At 52.1% G+C, this 18,852-nt stretch overlaps 1 long non-coding RNA gene and 1 pseudogene across 5 annotated transcripts in view; one reads left to right on the forward strand and one right to left on the reverse strand.

The window, feature by feature from the left end:
- The window catches only part of LOC140690050 (uncharacterized), a 33,883-nt gene extending 31,169 nt beyond the window's left edge, over window positions 1-2,714 (forward strand). For all 5 annotated transcript variants that reach the window (XR_012065245.1, XR_012065248.1, XR_012065243.1 and 2 more), the window contains one exon: window positions 2,104-2,714. This is a non-coding gene — a long non-coding RNA (uncharacterized lncRNA). The remainder of the gene's footprint in view (window positions 1-2,103) is intronic.
- Window positions 2,715-4,735: 2,021 nt separating this feature from the next.
- Window positions 4,736-6,373, reverse strand: LOC102545708 (lithostathine-like; annotated as a pseudogene).
- Window positions 6,374-18,852: the final 12,479 nt, after the last annotated feature.

An 18,852-nucleotide genomic window follows, 5' to 3' on the forward strand; every position in this document is an offset into this window, starting at 1 on the left:
GCTTGTGAATGGGGAAGGAATCTTTTAAGAGAATTGAGATTGATGATCAATAACCCCTTATGATACAAATATATATAATACGGATGTACATTATAACATATGTGAGTGCGTATGACATTGAAAGCAGCACAGTGTCATTGCAGACTTTGGCAAGCCCCCCAGACAGGAAGGACATGTCGGAAGGAAACTTTTATCCCCTCCTTTTCTTGAGTTTGAAGCCCTGCCATCCCGTGTCTCCACTTCCGATAACGTGATTTAGGAACTGAGTTGGAATCATCTGCAGCACTAAACCTGCAGATTCCAAGACGTACTCCGTTTGTCTCTAAGGCGTTGGGTTCAGAAATCTGTTTCCCTAGCAATTCTCATGTCCTTAGAGCTTAGATCACTTCCGACGGCAAATAAAGAGATACACTTTCTTCTGCTTACGCATTAGGAATTTCGAATTTTGGTTGAGAAGCAGTGCCACCAGCTGTCAGCTTAGCTCACGTACCAGTCAATAACACTGTATTTACATCTCTGGGTGTGGGAAAATGGGCCACGGACATAGAACGGAGAGAAACCGGTGGACACAGGGGCAGTTTGCAGAAAGAGTTCTGTCCTTGGAGTGTTTTCTGATCCATGGACGTGCTGAATAGCATGTGCCTGTGGGAAGTAATTTAGAAACACGAGAGAGACGGAATTCCCACTCTTATTAACTACTTTGTGTCCACTCTGCTAAATCTCCAGTCTGAGAAGGGAGGTATAACGTACTCTGCGAAAGTTCACAAACTGATGAGGGAGAAAGGGGGGGGAGAGACAGAGACAGAGAGAGGGAGAGAGGGAAGGAGAGAAATGGAGGGAGGGAGAGAGATTAAGGGAGGGAGGAGGGAGGGGAAGAGCAAGGAGGGAGAGAGAGAGGGTGAAAGGAACAGCTGGAAGCGATGTGAGCGCTGCACACCCACACTGCACATCGCTCTCTCTAGCGTTTTCCTGGTTAGTTTCCAGGTGCCCCACCTGCTGCCTGCATAGACATTCCTGCACCTGCTGGAGCCGCGCCGAGTCACGCGGCACCGCGCCCCACCGCCGCGTGGCGTCGCTGTCGGCGCCGGGCTCGCCGCGCGCGGAGCCGGCCCGTGGGGCGCAGGCCCCGCCTGCTGCCGCGGTGACCCCTCGGGGCGGGGCGAACGCGCCGCGGGGCCGCAGCCGGGGCGGCAGGGCGGGCCAAGCCCGCTTGGCGCCCGCGCGCCTCGCGGCCAGCACTGCCCCCACCCCGGGCTTGCAGCGGGCGCGGCCCACGCCTGCCTGGCCGGAGCAGCCCCGACCCGGCGCGCGGCCCCAGATCCCTCCCCGGAAGGGGCGGCGCCGCCTGCCCTGTGCAGCCCCTCGGCCCGGGGAGGCCTGCTCGGGCCCCTCTGTAGCCGCGGCCGCCCCCCCGCACGCCGAAGCGCCGTCCTCGGCGACGGGGCCCGGGAGGGCTGTCCTGCGGGGGCCCCAGGCGGAGGGCGTCTCCTGAGGCCCCTGCCCTCCAGGGGAGACTCCCTGCTCGGTTGCCCGCTGTCCACATGGATGCGAGCTGTTACCCCGATGCCGGCTCCTAGGGTGACTCAGCAGATACAGCTCGAACGAGGGTTGTGTGCAGACTTATTGCCTCCTGGAGTGGTGACTCTCCGGGGCTGGGGACAACACGCAGTGGCCGGAGCGGTTTAAAGTTCTGCCAAGTCAGCACATTTAGAAACAGCGACTATCAGCGTCATTTTATAAGAATGGTTGTAAACACTTTCATGACGAATATTCCCACGATAAACTGTTAGGTTCAAATGCAAGGACATACCCTTGGGGTGAATTCCTACAGTGGGAATTTCCTATTTTTATTGCTATTGTGAACGAGGGATTTTATTGGATGTGGTAGGTTGCTATTACTGCTGCAGTGCTGTTCGCACAGTGAGTTTTACTCTTCTGATTGTAGCTGAAGGCTGTTTAAACAACTTTATAATACAATGGTTTCAGAACTAGTTCTTTTGTTTTCGAGCTGGAAGACACCGGTGAGTTTTCAGAGTCGCCCAGACAAACGGAAGCAGCACTTTAAGAGGAGTGAATCTGACATCAGTTTGTTTCCGTTTTTAGAGCCACTGACTGCGGTCACCTAATTTTTGATCGCTTTGGGTTGAAAAAGATGAACAGCCATGTGCGGAGTTGTGCAAAGATGACTAAGTACCTGTTCTTCCCAAACGGCTTTCAGGTGATGCTGAAATTACTTTGTCAAACAGCTCAGGTTTTCGCTGACATCGTGCTGGAGTATCACTTACTCATTTCCATTCATGTGAACACTTTGCCTCTGTCTTCTGCTTTCTTTGCGGAGGGAGTTCCCTGAAACAATCTGCACATCCTTGAAGTCTTTCTACCAAAAAGGAATAAATTATAACTTAGAGGATGTGGGATACCCACCCTGCTCATAGCAGACCCCCTCCACCCATCCTCTCTCCAGCCTCCAGCCTCCAGCCTCCACCCACCTCTTTCCTCTCAGGCCAGCTGCCCAGAGTATGTACCCCTCTGGTCTGACTTGATGTCCTGAATTTTTACAGGAATCTTTCATTAGTGGGTTTTCTGGAGCTGCTGGTGCGTCGGTAAAAAAGTTTAGTTCTGGGGTTCACTATTAGAATTTTCAACATTGCTGTACCACAAAGCTGCATTTTAAAACAGTTCTTTCAGTAATAAAGCTGACATGTTGGTCTTCACGCGTTTCCCACCACTGTCTATCTGTTACTTACTTACAAACTTAGTTGGGTAAAGGAGGAATTTAATTTTGCCCCCCTTTAAATCACTGATAGCTAATGTATATATTCAAAAGATATACACACATTTCAGACCAATTTTGGGAATTACACGCTAGATATGAGGGAAGGAGTAAGAGCTGAATCGGGGGGTGGTTATAGGGCAAATATACAAGAATCTACAATATGAATTTTAGAACAAAAATGCTGAGTAGAGCAAGCACTGTCAAGGGGCATATGTGATGACAAATAAGAGGAGCTCCTGAAAGAATAAACGGTTTGAAAAACGTTTTAAAACAGAGAGAACTTTGACCAGCAGAACAAACGGAGGGCCTAGTTCTGGAGTCGGCAACTCCTAGAGATGTCAGTTGTCTATTAAGGGCTCAGCCACAAGGGTGAGCTTCCCGAAGGGGCTCATTCTCAGCGTCTGTCTGGGCATTGGCGGTCCCCCTGTGAATTCAGTTGACTATGTTTTAGCCACACCAATAGAAACCTGCAGACACTTTATATAAACTACCAGGTGGACCCTTGGGGGCCCTGAACATCATGCCATTCCAACTACAAAGTGTGCTTATAGTTGCAAATACAACTTGGTTTCAAAAAACGTTCACAGGCAGTATTCTGCAAGGCCACCAGATGGCGGTCTTCCCGCACGCAAGCAAATAAGGTGGCGTTTGAACTCCTCAAGGTCTGCTTTGACCACGAAGGTCACAATGGGGACTTCAACGCAAACTTCTTAAAATTCAGTAAAATGAGGACTCCAGTTCCTCAGTGGCATCAATCACATATCGAGAATCCAACAGCCACATGTGGCTCATGGATACGCTACTGGCAGTGCAGAACGCATTTCCATTATCAAGAATTTTTTCGATTATTTTAAAATTAGTTTAAATTAAAAAATGAGGAAGTTTTAGAGAATGATGATTCTTCCCACTACTTATAACGCCAAACAAGGGTAAAATTTTTTAAATGTCTAGCAAATTTTGGTCATCTGAATTGTGATATAAAGGTATCCTGAAATATTACATAGCCATTAAAAATAGTATTTTCTTACAGTGTGGGAGAATGCTTATGGTATAATTTTAAAGAAATAAAAAGGGAAAGTGTGTATGTGTGTGTGTGTGTGTGTGTGTGTGTCTACATATATATATACACATGTATATTTCTAAACTCAAAATGGATTAAAGACCTAAATGTAAGACCTGAAAATGCTTCCGATAAGCAGAACACTCTGACATAAATAGTAACAATATTTTTTGGATCTGTCTCCTTAGACAAAAGGAACAAAGTTAAAAACAAACCAATGGGATCTAGTTAAATTTAAAAGCTTTTGCACAGCAAAGGAAACTACTGAGAAAACAAAAAGACAACCTGTGGAATGGGAGAAAATATTTTTAAACGATATGATTGATAAGGGATATGTAAGCATTGTATCTTCAAAATACATGAACAGCTCACACAACTCAGTATCAAAGAAACGAACAACCTGATTAAAAAGGGGCCAGAGGACCTCAACAGGCAACTTCCCAAAGAAGACAGACGGATGGCCAACTGGCACATGAAAGATGCTCAGCCTCACTAATCATCAGGGAAACGCACGTTAACACCGCAGTGCGGTGTCCCCTGCACACGTGGGGATGGCTACCGTGAAAAAGGCCACAAGCAGCAAAGGCTGGCGAGGACGTGGGGGAAAGGGACCCCTCGTGCTTTGTTGGTAGGACTAAGTGCCCGTCAGCAGATGACTGGATAGAGAAGACGTGATATACACGCGTGAGACTCAGCCATGAAAAAGAATGCAGTTTTGCCATTTGTAACAACGGGGATGGCCCTCGAGGGCGTTCTGCCTAGTGAAGTAAGTCTGTCCGTATGTTATCACTTTAAATTTCATAAAAAGGTAGACGAACTGGTAAGTACTTTGATATCTTTCCCTATTTTTTATATTTAGGAAAAATATATCAATGTACTTAAAATACGTAAAGAAAGCATCAGTGCTCTCGTCTCCTTCCTTCTAAACGCGTGAATCCGGCCCTTTCCACCAGCGTGAGGTAGTGACTCAAGACAGTGACTCGGGAAAAGCTGGTTTTGCTCTGGGAGGCAGAAGAAGAAAGAAACACGGTGCACGTATCGGTGTGTGACCAGCTCTTGGCGGTGCGTTTGTGATTTCCCTCTGAGCCTCCAAGACAGTGTCATATTTGCGAGGAGAAAGTGCATCAGTCCTAAATACTTATCCAGTGTAGGACTTGCTAACACAGAGAAGGGAAGCCCAGAGAACTGAATGGCGAGGCACGATGCGTGAATGACGGAAAAGGCTTGACAAGAGGCAGAGTAACTTGAGCTGGAGGCTGGGGACCTCACAGGACTCAGCTCTTCAGCTGGCCTCAGGGCCCTCCCTTTTACTCAGTTACTCCCTGGGTCTCCGAGCTCCGGGGCTCTCTGGGGCATTTCCGGGGCAGGCGCAGGGGACAGGGAGCGGGCCTGGGTGGCCATAGCGTCTCGCGGGGTAACAGGTGGAGTGGATGTAAGTGTACCTCTGTGGGGTCATGACGTCCATTCCAGACATCTGAGAGGGGGTTCAGATTTTCCTTGACCAGGGAGGCCACGAAGGACCCCTCCGCCCCGCTGAGCACAGACACAAGGTGTCCCGAGGCCGCTTCCTGCAGGCCATCTGTGTGGAGCAGGGAGACCGTGAGGATGAGCCTGAGACGTCAGCGGGGAAGGCAGGGCTGAAGGAGGGACAACGGGTGTGTTTGCACAAGGTGAGGGTGCTCGCTATCACCCTCAAACATCTCTTGAGAATGGGGTCCATGCACCAAACAACCTGGTCTCTAATTTGCTGGTCCTTCTCAGCCCTAGTGCGACTCCCAGAACTCACTTCTGCATCCGCCCAGGATCTGGGTGTTGTGAACAAGGCACAGCAGTACTCCGGAGCCACTGGCCACGGAGCCTGCGGGGCAGCTGATCCGTGCAGAAGGCAGATCCTTCCGGGCATGTTCAGCTGGGGAGGGAGACACAAAGGAGAGCGATGGGGTGAAATGGAGAGTGGGGACTGGAGTGGGGAGGGGACCTGGGACATATGTATGACGTCAGTGCTTGGGGAAGAGAACAGACCACTGACTGCCTCTCCCCATTGCCAACACTCTCAGACGTTTTTAAAAATCTTGAACCAGACCTAATAATTGAGATATTTTCTTTTCATGCTTCACCTTTACTCAGAAGTCTGACGTTTCTCCCCCTCGGGTCTGACGGTCCCTGCACTGGATCCTTCTCGTACTCATCTCATTAGTGGTCCTCTGTCCTTTCCCTCGTTAATCCTCCCACATAAATCAGATTCTACCAAGAAAATAGAATTCATCTCACTCCAGTGTTAATGGATTGCTGAGTGCCTCCCCCCGCAGCTGCCCTGAAGGAAGGAGTGATGAAGGAGGAGTGGCAGGCAGTTCCGTTGTGGGGGGACATCCCATGGCCATGGGAGGCACACAGAGCTTCCTCCTCCTCTTGGCCCTGACCGTACAAGGGGGACCCAGTACTGGAGGCAGAGAACCCTCTCCTTGGACCTGAGAGAGGAGCATCAGGCAGGTGAGCAGCCCCCAGGACAGGCTGGCGAGGGCCGTGGGAGGCAGCATCGTGTCTGCGGCAGGAGGCGGCAACCAGAGGACCTAAGGGGAGGGTGGGCAGAGGGGCCGTGAGAAACCCCGTGTGGTCCCTCCTGTCTCCGCCTCTGTCTGGTCTTCTAGGAACAAATCGGGCTTGAAGGCGCCACCCCCGCCTGTAGTTCTGGAGAGACCTTGAGACTCTGTCCGTCCCGCCGACCTGAGACCTCCCAGGGCTGCCTTTGCTGAGGCTCAGAGCCCCTGTGATCCCCGAGCCAGGGACCCCTGTACATCGTCCCTGACATGTGGGAGCTGGAACCCCTGCGCGGGTCTCATCCCCTCTCAGCTCCCACCTACCTGCCTTGCAGGGTCTGCGCTGGGTTCTCAGGGAAGAAAAGCCTGGGCCTTTACAAGAGGATTTGAGGGAGGGGCAGTGAGATGAGTAACGGGGAAGTGGAGCCAGGACAGGGGTTATGGGAAGTGTCTGGCATTGATTCGAGGAGCTTCCCGCCACGGGGAGGAGCCTCTCCCCAGCCAAGGCTGGGAATTTTCACAGGCGTTGCCTCTTTTCCGTGAGCGGAGCGGTGCTTTCCCAGCAACAGGTGAAGTCTGCACTTCCCCCACCTTTGTCCAGGTACCTTGTTCTCCAAATCTTCCAGGAATAGCAGCAGCCTGGTGACAAAAATTCTGTTTCATTATTTAGAAAATATTTGACATCGGGTCCTTAAGGAATCACCAAAAGTGTATTTTGGGGCAATCTGCCAAAAACTCATTCTTGCAGGCGTACATATGTGTTTCATTAATCCTTGTCTTTTATGATTGATGTGAAAAACAAATTAATATGTCAAAGTTGGGTGTGTATAAAACTGGAAAATACTGCCGAGGGCCATCTATTAGTCGAGGAAAAATAAAGAAGTGAAACCAGCGAAGGAGCAACGGCTCAGCGCGGCTGCTTCTTTGCTGCAGCGAGGTGCGAAGGATGCCTGGACGTTGCTACGGCAACCGGCGAGCCAGCATCGTAAGGAAGGGGCAGGTGGATTTGCCTGCCGGCCACCTCTGCGTGGGGAGGCTGAGAAACAGTTCTTCCATTCAGTTCAATCCTGAGCTGGGGATCTGATACTTCAGATTATGGTCTGCAGAGCCCCGGGGGTCTTCAGGACCATCTCAGGGGGGCGGTCAGGTTTTCACGTTCATTACTATACTGAAATCGCATTTGCCTTTTTTACTGTGTTGACATTTACACCGGTGGATGGGGTGCAGGCAACGGCGGGTGAACGTTCGGGTGCCTCGCATTAACCCAGGCAGCACATCAACCCTCTTCTTATCTGTGTGTTTGCAAGAAACAAAACAGATGTTTCCCTTTAAAACGTCCTTGATGAGCTGGAGGAATCAGTAAAAATAACTCATTTTAGTAAATCTTTACGCTTGAGTATGTGTTTTCAGTATTCCGTATGACTGGATGGGAAGTCCGCATACCAATATACGTGTAACAGTAGTCTTGAGAAAAGCATTTACAACCAGTTCTAACCCACCATTTTCATGGAAAACAGTTCTTACTTGAAAATGGACTGAGAGACAAATTTTTATTCACATTGGTTATCCACATGAACAAAAAATAAATTGGATTCCCACCCCTTAAAATATAAAAACAAAACAACAGCCAAAATAAAACAAGACAGATTGCAGGAGAACCGATGACTTAAACGTGAAAACTAACATTTAACAATTTTAAGAGAAAATATTAAAAACTACGTTTTTGACTCTGGTTTAGGAAGGTGTTTCTTAAACACAAAAAGCACAAACTATAAAATAAAATATTGCTAAATAAGACCACTTTAAAATCAAAATCAAAATAAAGTAATTGTATAAGAAAATGCCATATATACATATACAGCTCTGAGAAACAATTGATTTTTAAAATATGCTTATAACAGTAAAAATCAGCAAGGGAAAGAAAAATGCATTCACTAGAAGAGTGAAAAATACAGGCACGCATTTCAGTGAAGCAGCAGCAAAGTGGGCAATGCATATATGACAATATGTCACCCCATCAGCAAACACTAAAATTAGAACAGAAATGAAATGTAATTTCACACCTACCAGATTGACAAAAACGAAATTTTGACTTTCCAAGATCTTGGCGATGATTTGGAGCAACGAGGCTTCTCCGTTGCTGCTGGCGGCAGCGTTGATTGACACAACCCTTTAGGGAAACTGGCATTTTCTTAAACCCTGGTACTCAATGGTTTTACACTGAGGAATACACAGCTTTCATGTGAATGCCGAGGACTATATACACACAGGAATGTCAGCAGTATCGCTGGTTATCATGGCAAAAAGCCAGAAACAAGCCCAGTGTCCACTAACAGGAAACTGGATAAGCGTTTTGCGATTTAAGTAAGCAGTGTATCTGAGTGAAACTGAGTGAACCCCTCTTACAGCATCAGGGTGGTTTGACCTCAAAGACTCAACATTGAGGAAAAGCTGTCAAAGTATAGAAGATTATATACTGTGTCACTTCCCTTTTCAAAAGGTCAAAAACAAAGATTTGAAGAAAGATTCTATGTCATTTAGGCAGATTATATACATAATAGAATTACGGGGCACGATAAACTCAGAATTCCGAATTGTTACATCCGAATGAAGAGAGAGGGCAATGACTGGAATGAGGACACGGGAGCTTCAAGTATGTGAGTAGTTACATACTTTTCAAGTACAGCGATATGTACTTGAAGTTTTACAAAAATGATTCTTTGACTTATGTACATGTTACATTTGTTGTCCCCTCTGTATAAAATAGATGATATTAAAACTGAAAGGAAATTGAATTTAGTAATAGGAGAAGACTAGAAATGATTTTAAATGGCCTTGAAATGATTGGCATTAGTGCATAGAAATCAATCTAAAACCAGTTGTTAAACTGCAGATAAAGGTTTCGCCAAGATATCAGCCAGGTGTGGTCATCCGAAAGCTCGACTGGGGCTGAACGATCCAAGAAGACTCATGATCATGCAAAATCTGTGCTGACTGCTGGCCAGAGGCTTCAGTTCCTCGGCACACGGCCCCTTCCTTAGGCTTCTGGGGTGTTCTTACCAGGTGGTAATTAGCTTCCTCCAGCACAAGTGGTCCAGAGAGAGAGCAAGGCGAAACCACCGCTGGCACATGAGACAAAAGCTTCAGATGTTGCACGTGGTCATTTCTGCAAGGTCTTACGGGCAGCACAAGTCAGCCCCGTCCAGCCAGCGTGGGACTGCACGGCAGCGAGGACGGCAGGGATCGCTGGGGGCTGTCCTAACAGAGTGCTGCCGGAGCCGGAACCTGGTGCGTCGCCAGCCATCGGTCAGAAACCCCGCGCCAGAGGCTCGGTCCCGTGTTTCTCCCCTTGGAGGCCTTTCTGAATCTGTGTGGTATTTACTATTTTCACCTGGGAGAAGGAACTTCACTCAGTTTCATCCAGCAGCTCTCAGACTTCAGATAAACTTGGGTGCGTGAGGGAGCAGAGGACGGGGTGTTTAGCTCCTGCTGTCTGCACACTCTGATGTCCCTACCTATTTAAAATGTTCAGTTATGAACTGAATTTATCAGCCCTCTCCTCTCTGAAACCTTTCAGGGATTTCTTCATCATGCATTCTTGGGATGAGCTATTGCTGGAGGGCAAACTAAAAGTCAGTGGCTTAAAGCATCAACGCAGTATCATTTTTCGTGGTTTTGAGAGTTGACTTACTTCCATGGTTCTTACTTTTTGTGGTTCTTCCTAGAGGTTCCTTATGCAGATAGCAGCTGGCGCTGGAGTCATAGGAAGGAGGGAATGCAGGGCTGGACCTCAGAGGCAGTCACCTTCACGAGTGCACGCGATGCTAACTATTACTGGCGGAGAGCTCAGCTGGGTCTGTTAATTAGCGTGTCAACACAGGACCCTTCTGCCTGGCTGGACTTCTTGTAGCATGGAGGTGTCAGCACGGCAGGGGTTTTACTGTTGATCAGGGCTCTTAGAGGGCAAGGCAGCAGGGGCCAGTCCTCTCAGAATGGGCTCAGAAACGACATTAAACCATGTATACCATACTCTATTGGACACGCCTGAAGTTTTATTCCCAGCACCTAGAACACTGAGCACCCAACACTGTTCATTGAATAAGTGAATGTGTTTATTCATAATGGCTTTGATAGTCATAGCAGTTGCATTTAATTTCATGATGTCTTACAGGTTTAGAAGGTTTGGATTTTAACTTTATGTCCTTCATTTAATGTGTTATTTTGAGGAAGTAATTTTATCCTCCCTTCTTGGATTCTGTGCTTCTCAGTTTTCCAGCGGGAATCTGGGACAAAGTCGTCTCTGAGGCACATCCTGTAATTCTCCTTTTGTTTGTCTGGGATGCCCTAATATCATGCGTGTGGGTTATCCTCACGTTACCGTCTCAGGTACTCTTTAGGAAGGCCGTCTTCTCACCTTGTTGCACCAGAGGAACCATTTCTGAGCAAACTTTGGGAAAAGTGCACACTCCCGTGGAGCCAGTCTGGAAATGGAGCCACGGCAGATCATTTTCACTCTATTACTCAGTGGCGGCTGTTAGAAACAACGAAGTTCCAGAATGGAAACGTGCACCTTAGGAAAGCACGTTACTCACGCATTCGGCGCCGTCAGGGAATTGCCGGGCTGACTTGTGCAGAAGCCTGTCTGATTACAGCCACCACTAGCTTCGCGCCCGGCACTGCGTGTGCTGAGAGCTGTGTGTGTGTGTGATCATGGTTAACATCCAGGGCGTCATTATGAGCCAACTATACCTTCATTTCTGACACAAGAAAACGACCCTTTGGAGAGATTGAATACCTTGGTCATGGTTCCTCGAAAGTAACCGAATGAGGATTAAAACCCCCAAAGTTACCGTTACCAGCTTCTTCTAGAAAGAAGAGACTTTTTTTTTTCCTATAAAAAAGAAATAAGAGTGTTGGCCTTTGCTGCAAGGCCATTAACTTCTGCGCCATGAGAGAGGAAATATTTTTCCAAGATATTTAATTTACCATTGGAAAAGGACCTGACATTTAGAAGCCCTAAGCCTGGAAAGTCCGCTTTCTGATATACATGGAGGGCGTTGAAAACACTAAGGAAAATGTGTGACTGACGGCCTTGTGTGATTTTTGCTGAGCTACGTGAATCTAATGGACACTTAAAAAAAAAGAAGAATGAGTTCAGTGGAGTTCTTAGATCCTCTTTACGTACTCAGATACCACGTCATCAATTCCTCGCTTCCAGAAAAGGACTTCTATTGGCCCTTCCTTCCCTATAGTAAGTTATCCAAATGCTGTGAATTCCAGCTTCCTGCTGATTTAGATAGTTGTCTCAATTGCCAGTGTCGCACATTGTTTCCTTTCATCCTCAAAACTCCCCTGTGTATTCGGCAGGACGGTGTTAACTAACTCCACATTGCAATGAGGAAACCCAGCGACAGGAAGGGAGCCTGATGTGGTCGATGTCACACTGCACGCTGGTGACCAAGTCAGGGTGAGAACTGAATTCTCCCCCTGCATTCTTCCTTCTTGATGCTGGACTCCACACCATTTCCCTTGAATTAGAATTTTCAGGCATTCAGCAGCAATGACTTAAATTCTGAAAAGATCCAGTTGATTGCTCTCTGACGTGGTTAAGTTTCGAAAGGTTTCACCTCAGTTGATGAATGCATTAATTTTAGAACATCTCATTTGCTTTCTGCTAATGGAATTTTCAGCAGGGGATTGGTTAGCTAGCTTTTCTACGCCTCATGCAGAGTTTAAGTGTCATTTTTATGCAGTGATATTTACTGCATGGAATAATGGTCTAATCAATTTTGGGGAGCAAGCAGGACTTGGTCTAAGTCATTCTTGTCTGTAGTTGCCGCTGAGCGATCGCTGTGCACGGGGCCCCAGGGCGGCTGTCACGGCCGCTGTCACCTACAGCAAAGCTTTGGAGAAGAGCAAAGAGCTGAGGTGTTCAGGTCAAGGAGGGGCTTACCTGGGAGCTTTGCCAGCTTCTGGCTATGTGAGATACGGCAAGGAACTTGACGTCTCCGCCTCTGCTTCCTCGGTGATAAAACGAAGACACCATCTCAGGATCCCCTTGAGAGTTAAGGAGAAAGGTTGACCTTCCCGGCGCTGCACGAGGGCAGAGGGGCGGCTCAGCCCTCGGGATGTGGATCTCTGAGTCCATGGTGTCTGGGGCTCTCTGTGACTCCTGTACCTGGACCGCTGTATCCTTCTGCAATGTCAGGAAGTTTTCAGCCATGATTTTATCAAATATGTTTTATTCTCCTTTCTTTCTCTCTCCTTCTTCTGGGACCCCCTTTCATGTGAATGTTCGTGTGCTTCAAGATGTCTGAGCGGTCCCATAAACTATTTTCATTAAAAAAATTATCTGTTTTTCATTTTGCTTCTCTGATTGGGTGATTTCTGTTAATCTACTTTCCAGGTTGCTTCTGCATTATTCTGTGTCGTCTAATCTGCTACTATGTTAATTCTCTCCAGTGTGTTTTTTATTCCAGCTATCCTGTTCTTCAGGTCTGGCTGGTTCCTCTGGAAGTTTTCTGGTTCTTTGTTAAAATTCTCACCGTGTCGTTCATTCTCTTCTCCGGTTCACTTTGCATTCTTAGCATCATTGCACTTAACTCTATCTAGTGAATTATTTATCTGTGTTTCATTAGGGGCTTTCCCAGCATTTTCCCACGTTCTTTCCTTTGAGACACACTCCTCTGCCTTCTTGTTTGGTTTAACTTTCCCTGTGTCTGTGCATTTAGGTGGAATAGTGATCTGTCTCAGCCTTGAGTGTGTGTCCTCGTGGGGGGTCATCCCTGTGCGCTCTGTGTGCGCTCGCTGGCTTCCGCGGGGCAGCTGGAGCTGAGGTGAGCACAGGTCACGCGTCCCCTCGGGGCCGCTGGCAGCCACCACCCTGATGTGAGATGCGGCTGGGATGGGAGGTAAAGCCGGATCCAAGCGTGAGCTGGGGCTTCTCCTGTGCTCAGCGCCATCACCAGCCCACCAGTGGGGGGCAGTGCCGAGCTGCTGGAGCAGGGGCCTGAGAGTGCTGGATTCTCCCCGCGTGCCCCGGCAGGGCAGGTCCCACCTCGCTCTGGGACGTGGCCAGGGCCTCAGGGCCCGGGGCTGCGCCGCCGCGCTCGGCCCACTCCTTCCCCAGCGCGCGTGGCGCGGGCGCGGGCGCCGGGCGCGGGGCGGAGGGGGGTCTGGGCGGAGCGCCGGTGCCCCCGCTCCGAGCTGCCCCGACCCCGCCGGGGGGCACAGGGGCCCGGGCTCCGGAAGAGCCGCCTCCGCGCGGGGGCTGGGCCCACTCCCCCGGCGCGTGCGCAGGAATGCTTTGCCGGCCCTGGCTGCCTCCTGCCTGGCCAGAGGCGGGGTCGCGGCCTGAGCTGCCCCTGTGCGCTCCAAGCGCGAGCACTTCCAGTGCCAGCAGCAGCCTCTGCCTGCGTGGGAGGCCGCGCCGGAGTGAGAGGGTCCGGAGGGGGCGCCTGGTGCCGGCGTGGGGGTCCTCGGGGTGACGGCCAGCCCGAGGCCAGGCAGTTTCAGTGTGGTCCTCTGTGCTGTAGACCGGGCGGAAGCAAAGCAAGGCTGTGCGCTCTTCAAGACTGGAGTCTGGGTTTCTTGCAGCCCTCGGATGAGCCCCACTGGTTTTGGAACCAGCTGAGGGGCTTCAGCCTCCTGGTGTCAGAGCCCGAGGCTGGGGCGCCTAATAGCCCCCCCCTTCCCCAGGGAGGATCCACTGGCCTGTGGTCTCCCCCTGCTTTCCTGTACACCGTGCTCGGGGTGTGGTCCTAACAAACTTACTGAAGGTGTTGTCATCGCATTTTACTGCCAGGAGACTGGACCACAGAGAGTTTAAATGACTACGCCGGGTAGGTTCGGTCAAGATCTGGATTCAGGGGTGTCCGGTCCAAAGCACACACATTTCTCTACTGTAGTTCCCTGTGGATTTCTATCAGCACCAATGAAATGAGTGAGTCGTCTCTGCCCTCAGGAGGCTCATAGACTATGGGAAAGGCGGGGAAAAAAAAAAAAAAAGAACAAGGCATGTCTTATAAAGAGAGGCAGAGAGGAGAGATGTGTGTCTGATGGGACGGGGGTAACTCATGGGAAAGGAAGATGATCAGGGAAAGCCAGAGGGAAGAGATGCCATTTGAACTTGGCCTCGAATGATGAGTACTATTTTGAAGGTGGATTAGGGGAAACTTCCAGGGAGCATGAACAGTGTGAGGAAAGGTGCGGGGTGTGGACAGACAAGTGCTGAGGCGGAGGAGCAGCGGGGGGCTGGGACACAGGCGCACGACTGGGGGCCTGGGCATGAGGCCTCGGGGGGCGCATTCTCCTCTGCCTCCAGTGGCGGGGTCCCTGCTCAGGCTCCCGTCCCTCGGCTGCACAGAGAGCGAATGCAGCCTCGCCCTGCCCCTGCCCTTGGGGAGCACGGCTGCCCCGCTGCCCAGCGCAGGTGGAGAGGCAGGAGGGCAAGGACGCAGAAAAGCCCGGAGACATAACCCATGAAGAAGCGTGTGAGGCCCAGGGGTGATGCCCTGGCTCCTGCGTCGTGGATCAGCTCTGTGACCTCACGCAAGGCCCTTTGCCTCCCGCAGTGTTTCCGAGGGGGTCAACACCTGCCTGGCCCCCTTCTGAAGATAAACATTTTGAAAAGAAAATGAGATGATACGCAGATTTCAGACTGACCTGGGATTGCGATGTGCTGTTACAAATTTCCGCCTTCTTCACAATTTCACTGGGGAATGAATCGCTCAGTTTAAATTAAAAAAAGAAAAAAAATCAAAGGAGGCGGGAATGGAAAAGATCTGAAAAAACAGCCCAGCTCAGACAGAAGCCTGCACTTCTCGGAAGCCACCACCGGAGGGCGCCACAGGCCACGCTAAGGCATCTCTGGCTGCCCTTCAGGCTCGGATTCCCGCGGCCCCGAAGTTGGCCGTGCAGGGGCTTCGCAAGGGGCAGCCTCCCAGGAGCGCCAGCCTGACCCCTCGTCCGATTCCGACCTTGCACTAAGTAACTCTGATAAGTGGCCTTTACCTGGCCGTGAAGAACACTCTTTCTCTCCAGTTCCAGGGCCCGAATCCCCGTCTTTGTTCCGCGGGGAGGAGCAGGCGCGCCCCGGAGCTCGCCCGGCCGCTTCGGTCGTCGGGGCTGCGGCGCGCGGGGCCGGCCTGCCCTCCGCGCGGAGCAGCCCGGACGCAACAGCCAGCGACCCCGGCACCGCCCAGGGGGGCCCGGGCGGGAGGGAGGGGTGCTTACACGGCCTGGCCTCCTGGGGCCTCGGCTTCCTCGCACGCGTCTGTGTTTCTCGAATGCAGTGATAAACCTTCGAGCTACATTTACTGGCAGTTCTATGGACTCAGCAGAGAGCGAGCTGTCATCCACGCCCGGCCCAGGGCCCCAGACCCGGATGTGCGCTTAGCCACGCACCCTCTGTGTCTGGGTGGGCGCGGAGCAAGATGGGGCTGGGTTCAGGGAAGGGCCGGTTCCGGGGTGAACAGCGTGTGTTGCCACCAGTCGGATTCCCCGATGGGAGCAGGTAGACACGGGGCAGCGTCAGCGGGGCGGGAGGCCGAGCAGGAGGGTGGCAAGCCGTCATTCTCGGCAGGACTCGGGGGCCAGACAGGTTGGCAGGGCAGGCGGGGCCCTCAGAACTGGAGGCCGGCAAGGCCTGCTGGGCTCTGTTAGCTTGACCCCTGGGGCGTGAAGGCTGCCCCGAGCTGAGAGCCGACCAAGTCCAGGGTCAGGAAAACTGACCTGCACACGCAGCCTCCCTCGCGTCTGCAGTGTCGGTGGCTGCTGTTCGTGCTGTCAGGACGGAGCTGCAACCGGGACTTCGCAGAGTCTAAAATACGAATTCCTGACCCTTTACAGGAAAAGTGAGCTGATCCTTGGTCTGGCCTGACCCCTCCATTTTGGGATGAGGAACGAGATGCTCAGAGACATGGAGGGGCCGAGCCCGCAGGAAACAGAGATGACAGCGTCCCGGGGTTCCTGTGACCGGGACTGACCGAGACACCAGTCTGAGCCCTTGCACCTTGTCTCCTGTTTCTCTAATGACCCGAGAAGGGAGCAGCAGGCCACAGGCTGGCCGTTCTGATTAATTACAGTGACATTTGTTCACTCCGCTTTGGAGGGGATTCTGGCCACGTGTGGGACACAGAGCTGGAGATGATGACATCGCGGTTATCCAGAGGAAGGGCCTGGTGAGGGAGGGAGGGATGGTTTTACGGACTTGCCTCCTGGGGCCTTGACTTCCTCGCACACGCCTGTGTTTTTTTAATGCAATAATAAACCCTTGATCTACATTTACTGGCAGTTTTATTGCTTCAGCAGAGAGAGAATTATCATCCACACCTGGCTCACGGCCCCAAGCTTAGGCACGCATTCTTTGTGTCTGAGACGGTCAGGTGCCCGGACAGAGTCCTCCCTGACGCTGGTCTTCAGAGTCTGGGTGACCAGACGAGCCTCAGCCGTACAGGTGGACTCCGCGCTTCTTCGAGAGCCTCCCCAGTTTAAGGTGCTATGATTTGTTTGTCCCAGAGCCAAATAATGCAGCCGGCCCCTCAGCCCCTAAATCAGCGAGGCCTGTAGGTGGAAGAACTCAGAATGAGAAATCACCAGGCTCAGAATGTCGGCAGCCCTCAGAATACACAGCACTGCCCTCAGTTCGGCTCAGAGCCAAACCCGCCAAGGGCCTTCGCGTGGCTGGTGGAGGTGCCCCACCCAGCCAACCGGCTAAAACCCAACACGTCAAATGTACTGGTTTCTGCTAGCTATTCATTTAACCAACTTGTTTTCTGTCTATTCAAGTATTAAAAAGAAAGTTGGATTTGCTTCTAGTCCAGCTCCCTGCTATTTGCAGCTGAAGACTGAGGGTGGAGAGCAGAGGGAATTCATTCTACAAGAATGTATTTTCAAGTAGGGAGGCGTAGCTCAGTGGTAGAGCGCGTGCTCAGCACACACAAGGTCCGGGGTCCAGTCCCCAGCACCTCCTCTAAAAATGAAAACAAATGAGTGCACCTGATAATCCGTCCCCACAAGGGGATATAAAAATATAGATTTTCAAACTTGAATAAATTCTTCGTGTTTTCAAAAATACTATATTCAAAAATTCTTTTCGTGTTGAGAAGTGCCCAGTTCTCCCACCGGCGTGAGACGGGCACGAAGTTATTGGCTGCTGTGTAGGTCAGAGAGGGGGACTGTCTGGTCTTACCCAACTGCTCCCTCCGGGGCGGGGCGAAGGTGCGCCTTTCTGAGTAGTAGCACCATCATCATCTACTATCTTAGAGGCGCCACTCGCCAAACCCCATCAGCCCCCGGCTTCTACATGTCATGGAGCAGAAAGAGCGTAGGGTCAGGAGTCAGACCGGGCTTCAGATCCAGGGGCAGCCCGGGATGGGATGTGGTGTCGGGGCAGGCGTGCTGGGCGGGGACAGAGGAGACAGTGCGCAGGGAATGGGGTGGATGCCACTGCAGCTGAAGAGGAGGACTGGGGACCTAGAACTGCAAATGGCAAACTGAGGAGAAGGGTGCTTTTTCCAGGGAGGAGCCCCTCTCACAGCCGTGGTCCCGGGCGGTCACAGCCTTTGATGGGTGATTGGGGCTGAAGCCGTCCCACCCAGAGCAAGCTTCCCCTGGTGCCCAGGAGGCAGGGCCGCCCTGGGGGAGGCGAGGTGGGGGTGCAGCTTATGCGGAAGCCTCTGCGGGGTTGGCTGCTGGCCTTCCACAGCCGCCAGGGCAGCTCCCCACCAGGGCCTCACTGTGCTAAGGGGAGGCCGCCGGCGGCGCCGGGGCTCGGGGGGAGCAGGTCGGCGCGTCCTCGACGGGTTCTGAGCGGAAAGACAGAGGCGGGGCCGGAGGAAGCGGGGTTCGCGCAGCAGCGCCGGCCAGAGGGAGGTGCGGGCGGCGAGATCGGATCAAGGGGCGTGCGGGGTCGGATCGCTGCCGGAGGGAGCAGAGCGCGAGCGTGGGGCCCGGGCCTTCCCCCCTCCCCGGCCCCCGCCGCCCGCAGCCGGGAAGGGCGCCTGCGGCCCGGCTTCTGCGGCTGGCGGGGCGAGGCCCGGGCGCGCTCGGAAGTCTCGGGGGCGTCGGGGGGTGTCAGGCAGGCCCTGGGGGACTTGTTGGAGCCCAGGCGATGGGGGGGTGTCCTCCGAGGCCCCGAGGCGAGGAGGGGCGCGGTGCCGAGGTCCCAAGGGCTCGCGGACCGCCACACCTGGCGGCGGGGGTTCCGCGCAGGGAGGAGGCGTGGATCAGGGCGGGTCCAGGGGGTCCCCGGACTGGGAGGGGAGGCCCAGGCATTTAAGAGGTCGGGCGACCAGAGGACAAGGATGCGGGGGCGGAAGCCTCAGCGCAGCGGATACGGAGCCCACGACGTGGGTTCTGACGACCATCAAGGGCGTTCGCATGGCGAGCTGGGGCGGGCGGTGGCCCGGGCGGGGACGCCAGACGCGGAGGCTGCAGAGCTGAACGCGGGGAGCCAGCGTGGGGGGCGCGGCTCCTGC

This window comes from Vicugna pacos, chromosome 28 (assembly GCF_048564905.1).
Source record: "Vicugna pacos chromosome 28, VicPac4, whole genome shotgun sequence".
In the NCBI taxonomy this organism is placed as follows: domain Eukaryota; kingdom Metazoa; phylum Chordata; class Mammalia; order Artiodactyla; family Camelidae; genus Vicugna; species Vicugna pacos.